This window comes from Suricata suricatta, chromosome 1 (genome assembly GCF_006229205.1).
Source record: "Suricata suricatta isolate VVHF042 chromosome 1, meerkat_22Aug2017_6uvM2_HiC, whole genome shotgun sequence".
NCBI lineage: Eukaryota > Metazoa > Chordata > Mammalia > Carnivora > Herpestidae > Suricata > Suricata suricatta.
In genome coordinates, this window is record NC_043700.1 from 67304217 (window position 1) to 67317607 (window position 13391).

General features: G+C 36.5%; 1 long non-coding RNA gene across 1 annotated transcript; it reads left to right on the forward strand.

Annotated features, from left to right (window-relative positions):
• Positions 1 to 329: 329 nt before the first annotated feature.
• LOC115301541 lies at positions 330 to 3767 on the forward strand. The gene is made up of 3 exons (XR_003913159.1): positions 330 to 509; positions 1400 to 1519; positions 3413 to 3767. It is a non-coding gene; the product is annotated as an uncharacterized LOC115301541 (long non-coding RNA).
• The last annotated feature ends 9624 nt before the right edge of the window (positions 3768 to 13391 follow it).

A 13391-nucleotide genomic window follows, 5' to 3' on the forward strand; every position in this document is an offset into this window, starting at 1 on the left:
ATCGTGAAGCTAGCTAGCTTCCTGGAACTGAACTGCCAGGGCAGATCATGCAGGTGCGGGCGTCCTGCTCACAAGCACACATTCTGATCCTTATCTGTCACGGAAGAGGACCCACTAGAAGTCACTGTTCGGTGCTGCCCTCAGCGGTTTGAAAACGCAGGGACTACTGTATACCTTGTACCATTTCCCCCAAGAGTCAATAGGCGTATAGATCTACAATGAAATCAATAATTTAGAACTGCATTAAAATTTCTCTCATTGGCTGACGCGTCACACTGAGGGATTCTGATTACTCACAGGGAGTATGAAAACACTCTGAGAAGGCCCTGGCTGCTTGCCATCCTTAGCAGACCCTTAGATGACGTCAGAGAAACAACATTGGAAAGAGTGCATCTGTGCCCTAACTGGGAGGCCACTTTAACTTAGAATGGAAGTAAGCGTTCAACTTGACATGTTTTTGAAAGCATTTTTCTTAATGATTCATTGGGATGTAAAGTGCAGTTGAAAAGGTATGTATAAAACAGACAGGCTTATTTTTCCCTCCCCATCTGCCTCTTAGGAAAAGTAACCATATTCATAGCCCAGCTCTTTCAACTGTTTGTTTTTGCTACTGTTTTAGGGGGTTCGTGCACTAGGCATTGGGGATTGGATGAGGAGTCAGGATGCTATAGTTCTTGACTTGGCTCTGCTCAGCGCTCAGAGCAGCTTGCGCATATTTTGCTGCATAATTTCTCTGTCTTACTCAGAAAAGTTCTGGAATTCATGAGGGATCTTTGATGTACTCCTCAGAGAGTTCAGGTTTGTTCTGGAAGGATACAAAGTATCCCATTTGGAGAGAAGCAGAAGAAAACAATGGATTTTAACCTGGAAAAATGTATTAAAGGCAGAGACAACAGAAAAGCAGGAAACCTCTCCGCAGGCAGATGGACTGAGGGAAAAGGCACAGGGTCCCCCAAAGAAACCAAGTATTGCTTGAAGTGCTTTAATGCAATGCCTCTAGGGGCTGTCTCATATTTCACTTGCGTAACAAACCATAAAGCATTCATGTTAAAAGCAATGTAACCATCCCGTCATTGTTTCTTTTCCCTTTCTTCCCAACCCTTCCCCCCTCCAAAAATAAAACATCAGCACTCATTTACAGACCCATATTTAATCAGACACTTCCAGTATTTATTTGATCACTGTCTTTGAACAATGCCATAAGATTCAATTATGAAATCAGTTTCATACTTGAGAACTTAACCATTACAAAGAAGAAGCTCTTTCTTCTGTCATTTTGGATCAAATGAGGCCCATTAGATCTTATTGCTGCGTTCGTTTGTTTCTTGGAATCTGATTTTATAATTATTGCCTCTTCTAACCTTGCAGAAATGCAACTTTTGACCTACCTTCTCTAAAGCTTTTTAGGATGGGGTCCCAACCAAGCATGATGGAAGGTTTGATGGCAGTGAATCTCAAAATTTGCACACACAGCATGGTGGAGGTAAATTGGGAAATTCAATTCAGCTCTAGTATTCAGGTACGTCAAGTTGCAGGTATATGTGGGGGTATATGTGACTATGTCTGAGGAGTTTTAAAGTCACATAATTCCATCTTGCTATTTAGAAAGAATGTAGTGCAATATAAACTGTGTTTTTGACCCTGACTGTATTAGATTACTAAGCAAGTTTCCCATTACTTTCAACTCTCTAAGATGCACCGGCAAACAAAACAAACTTCAAAGCAAACTACTTCAGCTTTTCTCAACTTTGCCAACTCACTTTACAGGCAGCTGGGTACTTTGAACTTTTAGTTTCATTTGCAAAGCTTAATTGGAAGCGTCTAAATCATTCCTGATTTAACATCACCAGTTGAATGCAGTGATTGGATCACAAAAATGATGAACATGGGTCTTTGAAGTTTGGCTCTTAATGTGTCTCAATCAGGAAGACTTCAAAGGGGCAAGTGGGGCTCCTTGGGCACCTTTGCTTACCTGGCCAAGTCTCAGCACAACTGCATGAACAGGTAGGCTAGAGGGCATCTGAGGTCTGCTAGGGAGTATGTATCCATGTTTGAATAGTAAAACTCCAAAACAAGTTTGCAACCTGCAAATCACTTGAAGTGAACCACCAATTTGTGTTCTTGAAAATGAATGGACTTCTTTGCTATTTGTTTCTCTGTGTCCGTCTAATTAGCCTGCCAATACTAGCTACCTTACCTCTGAAATATGAATGTTTTTTTCTATTCAACGTGAAGTTCCATAAATCCTGATTTAAAAAAAAAATAACCCTTTAGACTGTTATTCTTACACTTAGATAGCATTCTTTTGCTCTTTCCTCATACGCCCACCCCCTCTGCCCCTCACCCCTACAGAAGTACACATACACTAACAAAAACCAGAGCTTTGCTTTACTGTTCTTTGGGGAGGTTTTTTGTTTTGTTTGGGTTTTTTAGGTTTCATTTTTTATTCTTTCTTTCTTGGTGGTTCCGCTAGCATTTAAAGTGTCTGATTATCCAGCATGATCACTGGTTTGACACAGTTACTAGTTCAAAGCCAGAAGAGTTAGAAATTCTTCAGAGCAAGTTTAAATATCAAAAGGTTCTCTCCTTAAGGCCTAACCTGTGAATGTGGATTTCATTGTTCAGTGATATATTTCAGAGAGATTAAACCTGAAAATAAACTCACTGGCAGTCAGTTAGGGTAACTATTCAAATGCTTGGCCTAAACACTTTATAAATTGGTCTGTTCAAAAGGGTTTAGGTGAAATCTTGTCTGGAAGTTGTGGAATGAACTGAAAAATCTCTTAAAGTCCCATGGAGTCCTTTGATTCTACATTAAGCAGGCCCCAGACCACACACAGACACTTTTTATGACATCGCTTCCTTGAATATTTGTTTTCTTTATGGAGCAGATGGGAAGGCAGAAGAAAAAGCCCGCTTTATCACAACAGAGACTTACAAATGAAAATGATTCTATAATGGAGATAAAATTACTATAATAAAAGATAAAATATTTGCATCCATCAACTTGACACTGAATTCCATCCAAAGTTCAGAATAAAGAGTAAGAAAAGCTTAAGTTTCCTGTCTCATTTTGAGTAGGAATATTTATCTTCTGCTCAGTTTCTGTACCACGGGAAAACATTTGTCTTCTGGTCAGGGTAGTAGAAGCCTGTTGCTCATATATAGTCTGCACCATTACATATTTTATGGTCTGATTTTTGACTCACAAGGATAATTCCAAATAAGGAATGGTAAGAATTTATAAGCTCAGTACTGTGGAACAAACATATGCTACATTCAAGCAAAAAAAAAAAAAAAAAGTAGGGACTTTCCTTAAAATGATTAATTCTATGCTATTTTTGTGGGCCAAGAATGATTTGTAAATAGGTCTAGGAATGAATATAATGAGTTTCCTTCTGTTTCTTTTAAGGGTCAAGAAGCTGATGATGCCATACTGAGAGGCTCCCCCACAAATTTGTGAGGTTTTGAGGACTTTTCTAAGCACATAGCTATTTGTGGGAAATTGACTTGTGTATTCTAGGCCAAAGAACAAAAAGCATCTCCATTATGAGAATCCAAAACATCTTTTTATTTTATCCAAACATTTGTTTTAAATACATTCATTACAAAGACTACAGTGAAGCGAAGTAAGCTTGCCTCTGATGACACCTCACCCCTTTTCAGACACCTTCACTCAGAGTCGTTGTATTTTCTATCTCCAGCACAATCTCCCTGCACTCCGAGTGCTCAAGGTTACACCAAGTAAAATCTCCTTTTTGTCCTTATGTTTTGTGCTATATACATGTGTGTGTGTGAACCCCTGGTCTCTCTGCTTGAAGTCATCTGAGAGTAACTGGTTTAACAACATATAACCTATATTAGCTTTAAATAATGAGTGTGTGTGTGTGTGTGTGTGTGTACATATATATGTATATAAGTAATTACAATTGTCATTCATAAAAATAATGAAGACTATATTTTATTGAACTCTTATTTGGCAGGCGTTTGGCTAGGCACTTTATGAACATCATTTCATTCAACTCAAAATATAAGCCCTTTAGATAGAAATTACTATCTGCATTTTATATAAAAGAGAACAAAAGCGCAAAGCAGTTCAGCCAAGTGTGGAGTTTACACAGCTAGCCCTGGGATTCAAAGCAAGTCTCATTAACTGTAAAGTCTGTGTGATTTCCGTTACAACCTTCTCTTCTCACTGTATCTTTTCATCATATAAAAAAAGCTAGATGACTAAACAAAACCTTGGCCAGACTTCTTCCCCACACTGTTATTTTATCTTCTCCTCTTCTCTTTGTAGCCAGCTTTGTTAACATACTCATTTTACTGCTACTTCTCCTCCCCTAACTCATTTTCCCTACCTAACCCAGCTCAGTCTGGTTTTCATCATCTCTACCCCAGTGAATCTTCTCTGGTGAATATGACCAATAACTTACAAGTTGATTTTCTAATGAGTGCCTCACACACACTGTCTAACTGAGGTTATCCCCAACACTTAGTTCTATTGACCACATTCTGTTTATTCATCACCATATTGTTATTCATCACCTTTAAGTGCCTTCCTTAAACTTCAAAGCAGCCCACTCTTTTACTATTTCTTTTACTTCTGAAACCCCATCTACTATTTCATCTTAATCTTGGACCATCTTCCTCTTGATGTTTTAGCACCACTTCCTTGGAGATCTCATCAACTAGTTTCAGCTACCAAATGGATAACATCTAAATATTTATTTCTAGTCTAGTGCTTCCTTTCCAACTCTACACACACATATAAAAATGCTTTCTTGATTTGGCCACTTATTTTTCCATCATCACCTCAAACTCAACTAGTTTCAAGTAGAATTTATTACTATTGCTCTTCTTCTAATCCATCCATCCTGAATTCCCTATCTTTATGAACAAGCTCAGATTCATTCTCAATGCCCAGAATCCAAAATTTTATCATTTATTATCCTCTGGGCTTCTTCTCCTATTCCATATATCCCATCAGGCACTAACTCTCAATGATCTCCCAATAATCTTACAAATTTACAGTCTCTTGAATCTACTTCTTCTTTTTATTCTTACTGGCTTTTCTTGACTGCAAGTCTAAGCCTGTAGAGCATTTCAGGTACAACACTATCTTAGCTCATGTCCTTGTTTCTATACTTGCCATTTTCTTGCTGCATTTTGTACAGTACAGCTTAACTCAATGCAAACTAAACTTTGTTTAAAGCTTTCCATAGTATTTTTCTTTTCCTCATGATAACATTCAAAATTTTTAGAAAGGCATTTATGGCCCCATGTGATTTAGCCAAGACTTCACAAAATTTTTCTGTAAAGATTTTTTAGGCTCTAAGGACCATAAAGTCTCTGATACATCTACTCAACTCAGCTGTTGATATATAAAAAGCCACAGGGCCTATATAAATAACCAGGCATCACTGGGTTTCAATAAACTTTTATTTATAAAAAATTGGCGTCAAGGATGATTTGGCTGGTAGGCTGGAGTAGTTGACTGACTCTTAGTGTAGTGAACCCCTGAATACTCCTTCAGCTTAATCTTAACCTTCATCTTTCCTTACCTCTCAGAGCAATGGCCCACCCAACATAAACTGCTTTTAATTCCTTGACTTGTCATGCCTATTCTTGCTTCTCAGTACACCTGCTGTTCCTTCTCATATTCTGGAGGAATATTCTTCTAAACTTTGGTCAAGGATGTACTCCCCACTTAATGTTTCAAAATTCAGCTTTGATACATCTTCCAAGAAGGCTTCCTCAACTTCTCCCACACTAACTTCAATATGTTACCATGTAATTTTTCACACACTGTTATAATCATCAATTTAATTTTATTTTCCTCGCACTCTGTTGTGATGTCCTTAAAGATAGGAGCTAGGGTTTTCATCTCACTATATTTTAAGATCTCCAGACACTCATCTACATGGTAGGTGTCATAAATTCTTGTTGGGGAGTGACTTCATACACACCACCATGTGTTTTCAAATCTATTCATGATCAGGCCCAGCTAAAAGATTTTCAGTAGTTGCTTACCAAGGAAAGCTAGTTGGGGGCAGAAGACAACTGTGAATAAGTTTGAAATTTCTTCATGTAGGCCACTGCCAGATTCTATAAGAGCTCACAGCCAATGGATGCCATCCTTAACCATTTCACTAAGGTAAACTTTCCAGAAAAAAACAAAAACATAGAAACAAGAATGTGATTTCAGCCTTAGAAACTGTCCGTACATCCCACGTATTGGAGACCCTTCAAGAACCAAGATCTTATTTCTCAACATACCTGAATTAATGGACAAAAAATAAACCATACAAGAGGATTAAATCTGAAAGTACAATAGGAAAAAGAAGTCTTTATCCTGTTGGTATGCAAGAGAAACATGTAAAGTAGAAAAACAGAAGTAAAACTGAAAGCTAGCTAATATGATATACTTTGATCAAGCAATCATTTTCATTAAAAATGTATATATAATGGATATGTTTATGTATACAATGTGTGTGTGTGTGTGTGTGTATAACAAGATAGTCACATTGCTTACTTTGTTTCCAAGTGAAAAGATTGTTTTAGCAACATTATAGTCACATAGATAATCCTGAAGCAAATGTAGTCCTTTTGTCATACTGTTAAGAATAGGATATCTACATTCTCAGTTGCCATTGCAGGTCTAGATCAGCTGACTTTTATTCCATAAAGCTTACTTTTTATAGGGTGTCTGTTTGGACTTCATCTGTCAATAGCGAAGTTGAGGTTCAGTGTATATTGTGTTGAGAGCTCTGATTTTGCACTGGACTGTCTCGGTACATAACCAATACCATTTATGAGTTATATAACTATATTCAAAATATTTAACCTTTTCTGCTACTTCTTCTAAAAGATAGTAGTTGAAAATCAATGTGACAATATTCCAAGTCACATTATATTTCAAGATCACTTGCGGCAACGCTATTACTTTGTACAATGCAATGAAACCATGTGATTAGCAAAAATTCATTTAGGATTTTCCCCCAGGTGAAATAATAACAGCAATAATAAGAGTAATAACAATAAGAACAGAAGTCTATGTGAGCCTATTATGTAGCAAACACTAAATATGTTACAAGTCTTCATTCATTTAAAATCCACTCATTGCCTCCACAATCTATAGAGGTAGTCAGTATCCTTGTCCTCAGAAAAGGAAATTGAATTACAGAAAATTTACACAAAGTTGCACAGTGGCAAGGCTGGGATTCAAATCCAGGCGGTCTGGCTTCCAAATGCATGTGCTTAAACACTGCACTCTAGCAGCCCTCAAGCTTTAAGTGGAATGTCTATTTGGGAGTGTGAAAGCTACTTTTCATTTTTATGGACCCTATCCACATTCAAATAATGAAGAGAACAAGAATGGATTGAAAGTTTATGATAAATGGTTGTTATTTTACTGTCAGTGAACCAAATTCCAATTCTAATACCAGAAGCCACTGGCCTGTTTCTAATAAAAGCAGAATACAAAATAAAGCATAAATCACCAAAAACTCTTATAAAGCACTTCCTTAAAATCAGCATCTAAAGGAATATAACACTATATTTGCAAGAGACAATAAAAGGAGTAAAATAAATACTCAGATTGGCTTGGCATACAATTCTAAAACCTAATAAAATCTCTACAGTGACAAATAATCTTTGGTAAATTGAAAAACAATTATTATCTTATCTGTTGGCAGGCAGGAAAAATGGAAGTACTGTTAAATGGTGCACGAAATAGATTAGTATGTTCATTGAGAATATTCTAAATGAATAGAAAGGTAATGTACTTTTTTCTGCATTCACTTTCAAACATTTTCTTGAGGAAAATTGAAAAGCTGTAGTTGATGTAGCTGGAATGAGTTTCATGGTTGTTGTTAGTGCTGTTCACTCAAACATATGGTGCAGTTGCACTTCTTGTTTTTTAACTTGAGGGGGATCATGTGACCTGTGTCACTTCTGGGCACAAGCCTTAAGGACCCTGGGACTTTTGGCCATGTTTCCTTCCTCTGGGGCACTGACCACAGACAGGCACTTCAAGAGGCTGTGTCTGTGAGGCTAGAAGCCTCCGCAAATATGAGTAGAGCACTGTGGCCAATCAGTGCCTCAGGAATGAGAAATATATTTTTGGGTGTTAAGCCTCTGATACTTAGGATTTTGTTGTTGGTGATATTACTTCATCATAACATGACTTCCACAAATTAAAGCTGGCAAAAAATTTAAGGAAATAAAAATAAAGCAAAACAAAACTTAATAAAACAAAATAAAAAGTCATTGCTTTATTTTCCTTAACAGAATCAGAAGTGAGAGGATAACTTGAAGCCTCCATCTTACCGGCCTGGCAGTGAATTTGATGTTTTTCTATATTAGAGGTCACTCCTTGTTCCCTACATTTTACCAATGTTCTGATGTCTTCTATAACAATATAATGTCAGGGGACCGTGTCTGGGTCTTCTTTTCCTGATGATTATTCCCGGAAAATACCATCCAGACTTATGTGGCATGAGAACGGTCATGACTGGATGCTTCCATGAATCCTGTTTGTGCACACAAGCTTGTTGAATGGTAGGAAGCCTGCATCTTCGGCTCATCATACGTCATCTGGCACTCTTTCCTTCATCTCAGGTCCTGTCACTTTTCATGTTTAACACTTAAACGGGTGAGGATCCAAGTCTTATCGGTCCTGAACTTCTACAGTATGAAAGGATCTCTCTGAGAAAAGAAAATAATACATATACTTTATTTGTCTTGATCTCGGTGGTGGTTCCAAGAAAACATGCATTGGTTCTACTTCAATTAGAATCGGTGCATTGTATTCTATGAATACTATTTGACAATAAAAAGTCTAGGGTGAAAAATATGATTTAGAAAGTAGGCTCATGACTTCACAAGGCTTTCCTGCACCTCAAGGACCCAAAGGGTAAGTTTTATGAACTTTAAGGAAAAGCAATACCTCTGACCTTGAAGCCTCCTTCCCGACCTCTGTAGCTTCCAGGTCTGGGTAAATTTTCTCTCTCTTAACCCAGTATAATCTTCACCCTGAGCAGGGAAATTCAATAACAAAAGTCAGGATCAGACTTGTCTTTAATTTCCTCAGAGGCAAGGAAGCATGTAGTCCATCTGTTGAGAACAGAGGAAGGATGATTACACCAGAAACTATCAAAATTAACGTCCCAATAAAATATCCTACCATGTATCAATGCAAAGTGAAAGCTACACACATCTAATAGAATTGCATTGCAATTGATCTTGCCCATTATTCACTTGATATACCACTTTTTTCTATAAATACAATAGTAAAAGAATCTTATCTAGTGTACATGTCAACACTGGCACGTACCACCTTAGAATGCTTATAATGTAAGAGAAACTGAAAAAAAATGCAGGGGTATTTCCTGTGCATACTTATTTCTCTTACAGTGCTTAAAGGCAAGCATAATTTAAACAAGGGCTAGCTCATTAGCTAAAGATGTTCTGTCTGAATCTTTTAACATCATAAAGAAAACTTGTCATAAATGAAAGTTAAAAGTCAAAAAAACCAAAATATTTGTACTGTTACTTGAAAATGATAATCTCTGAGGGTCCTGAAGCAATTACAAATCCTTTATTGTTTGATTTTAAAGTGTCTATAAGCATGGTAAATTATTTTTTGTTCTACACCTTACTTTCTAGAAGAACAGAATTATGAATTAGATTTTTAATGTAAAATTTCCCAACGGGGAGGGAAAAGCAAGCTTTCCAAAGTCTCCTGTCATAGGTACCAACATTACTTCAACAAATTACAAAGTTTTGAAATGACTTTACTCTAATAAGGTTTAATGACTGGGTCAGTCATATTGATTCCTTTATTTATATTTTGCCTGTTTAATGACAAACCTTTTTACCTTGAAATAATTCTGCACTTGTTAATGAATTTGATTTTTTTAACATACTTTGTTACTTGCTTCCTTTCCTATTAAAAAGCATTAAAACACATCTTTCATTTCTAATACATGTAATTAGTCCTCTAATCCTTATAGTAAGAATGTACAGGGGCCCCTGCATGGCTCAGTCGGTTAAGAGGCCCACTTCGGCTCAGGTCATGATCTCATGGTTCATGGGTGTGAGCCCCACAGCCGGCTCTGTGCTGACAGAATCTGCTTCAGATTCTGTGTCTCCCTTTCTCTCTGCTCCTCCCCCACTGATGTTCTGTTTCTTTTTGTCTCCGTAATAAATAAAAACATTAAAAAAGTTCAAACAAGAATGCACATAATAAGGCACATTCTCCCATGTGAACAGGTTTTGTGCATATAAATAACTAGTTCAAAATTGCTTAAAGTAATAAATTTCACAGAAAGTACTGAAATTTAAAGAAGGGAACTGATACTACGTAAGTATAGATTTGTTGGGGCCCAGTAGGCCAAAAAACCTCCCGCATGGTGACCACTGATGGCTAGGCCTCCGGGGCACAGGTGAACTATTTGGGAAGTTGCTGAACAAGTCGAAAGACTGTGAAACAACTTTTGGCCTCCTGGGCCACACATGTGACTTCTGTTCATCCTGTCTATGATTTTCTCTCGTTGCTTTGCAAAGAGGCATATACTTTTAGGCTTTGAATCAACTTGGGTTTATCAGTAACTCCAGCCTTCCCTTACTTTGTTTTTATCTCTAGCTCATTGTTTGCTGTTGGGAGTAAACACAATCCTCTGTCAAAGATTTACTTCTTGAAGGATAAGTGTCTTGCCCATGAATAACTGCTGAAGGGCCTTAAGAAATGTAAATCTCCTCAAAGAGAATTCTTTAGGTTCATTTTATGCTTAAAAATAGACTATTGTTAGGGAATCCCTCCCTTGTAATGACTTATTTGTTCCTGTTATTTACTACTGTCTGGATAAGAATGACCCTTTCCAGAGCATGTTTTTACTTCAAGGACCTTGAGCTATGTAATCATTAAAGAAATGATGTAATCACCCCATGGTATATAAGACACTGACTATCTTAGTAAAACGTGGTATTACCACCATTCACGTGGTCTTCTTTCTTACAGATATTGCGCCGACACCAACCCCCTACTCAGGGACCTTTGACTGGGGTGCGTGGGCTGGTCCCCCGCACAGATTAACCAATTATTCTAGAAAACCACTTCTAAAAATTGTTTTTAAAACTGTTTTGAATTGGGGCACCTGGGTGGCTCAGTCAATTAAGTGTCTGACTTCGCCTCAGGTCATGATCTCAAGGTTCGTGGGTTTGAGCCCCGCATCGGGCTCTGTGCTGACAGCTAGCTCAGAGCCTGGAGCCTGTCTTCAGATTCTGTGTTTCCGTCTCTCTCTGGCCCTCCACTGCTCATGTTGTCTCTCTCTCTCTCTCTTTCTCTCTCTCTAAAAAATAAAACATTAAAAAAATTAAACTGTTTTGAATTCAAATAAAAGACTTGAATGAAGGCAATAATTTTTCATACATGATTTATGTAACTAGTAGTTTTAGAAACTTAACACCATCATTACAAATTGACTTCTTGTAGAATGCTATTACTTCATGAGTTAGACATTAACATTCTCAATGTGGTCATTAGAGTCACACTTTTTAGATGTTTTGATTAATATCTATATACAAGATACATACATATATAGAGATAAATACCTGTGTGTGTGTGTGCGTGTGTGTGTGTGTGTGTGCACGTGTGTATGTGTGTCTGGTCTCAGGTACACTTGCAAAACCTGCTGCTTCAGTTTCAAGAACCATATTATTTGAGAAAGTAAATATTACTTTGCATGTTAGCTAGAATCACTGAATGTCTCTCCTCCCCTGTCTAATTCCCTAACAAAACAATAAAAGATCACTAAACAAAAACATCTGTTTGGCCTGCATGACTTCACTAGAAGAGTTCAAAGCTCTTTGTAAATATTTTTCTGGCTTACTAGTAATTAAACCATGTAAACTGCTTCCTGAGTGCATTGCTCACCTATGAAAGTTAACTATTTCAATGCACTGGGGTAGCATTAGGGCACCATTACTTTATTGCATAATAGCTGTAGCTTTAGAAGCTGTATATGCTGAACTATGAAAATAAACACAGACCTAAATAAAGCTTGTAGTAACCAAGTAGGAATTTCATTGTAAACAAAACAAAATGAAACATCCTTATGGGTAAATAATAATAGTACCACATCTATTATTTCACTATATAATATCTATAAAAATATCATTAAAACTTTAGCAAGATGACAAACTTTGGTTATTTATATGGCAATGTAGGATTTTTTCTCCATAAGTATATATTTTTAAAGTTTATTTATTTTGAGAGAGAGAGAGAGAAAGAGAGAGAGAGAGATCTAGCATGTACATAAACAGGGAAGGGGCAAAGAGAGAGGGGGAGAGAGAATCCCAAGCAGGCTCCACACTGTCAACCTAGAGCCCAACACAAGGCTCCATCCCACAAACTGTGAGATGGTGACCTGAGCCAAAATCAAGAGTCTGGTGCTTAATCAACTAAGCCAGCTTGGCACCCATCTTAATAAATATATTTTTAATAAAATATAATATTGCAAGGAGATAAATAAAGAGAAAATGATGATAGTAAATGAAATATGATCAGAAAAATAAAATTTTTAATGCTTTATTTTATTTTTGAGAGAGAATGTGCAAGTTAGGAGGGGCAGAGAGAGGGAGAGGGAGACACAGAATCCAAGGCTGGCTGCAAGGTCTAAGTTGTCAGTACAGAGCCCGACACAGGGCTTGAACCCACCAACTGTAAGATTATGACCTGAGCTGAAGTCAGACACTTAAAAACTGAAACACCCAGGTGCCCCAAATATAAAAATGTTTTGAAAAATATATATAAAAATAAAATTTAATGTAAAATTATTAGATGTCATTATTTATTAATAAATAGGCAACTGGTTAATAATAATTTATTACAATTAATGAATAAATTTAATAATTAATAAAACAAGTTCTATACATAATATCTGCTTATTATTTAAAATCAAGCTACTTTAATGTTATTTTGATTATAGAATGGCTATCTGTATATTATTCTCTTCTTTTTATTCAAGTATAATTAACATATTGTTATATTAGTTTTAAGCATCTGTATATTATTTTAAAGAGAAACAGTACCTAAATGCATAGTCAAATATTAACGTTTTCTGATTAATTTTAAAAGTAAAAGTAGCACCTATATACAGTAAAATATAAAATACCTATTCCTTCTTCCTCAATCAGTCCCCTCAAGTTAGTCTGCTAAGTTCTTCATGGGTATCATTCCAGGTATATTCTTCATTAACCCAATATATGAACTTAATTAATAATATTAAATAAGATTAAACTTTAACACATATGAGTTTATGGAGTATATGATATTCTGATACTACCATACTTTTACTTCATAATATAATATAGATATTTTTCATATTAAT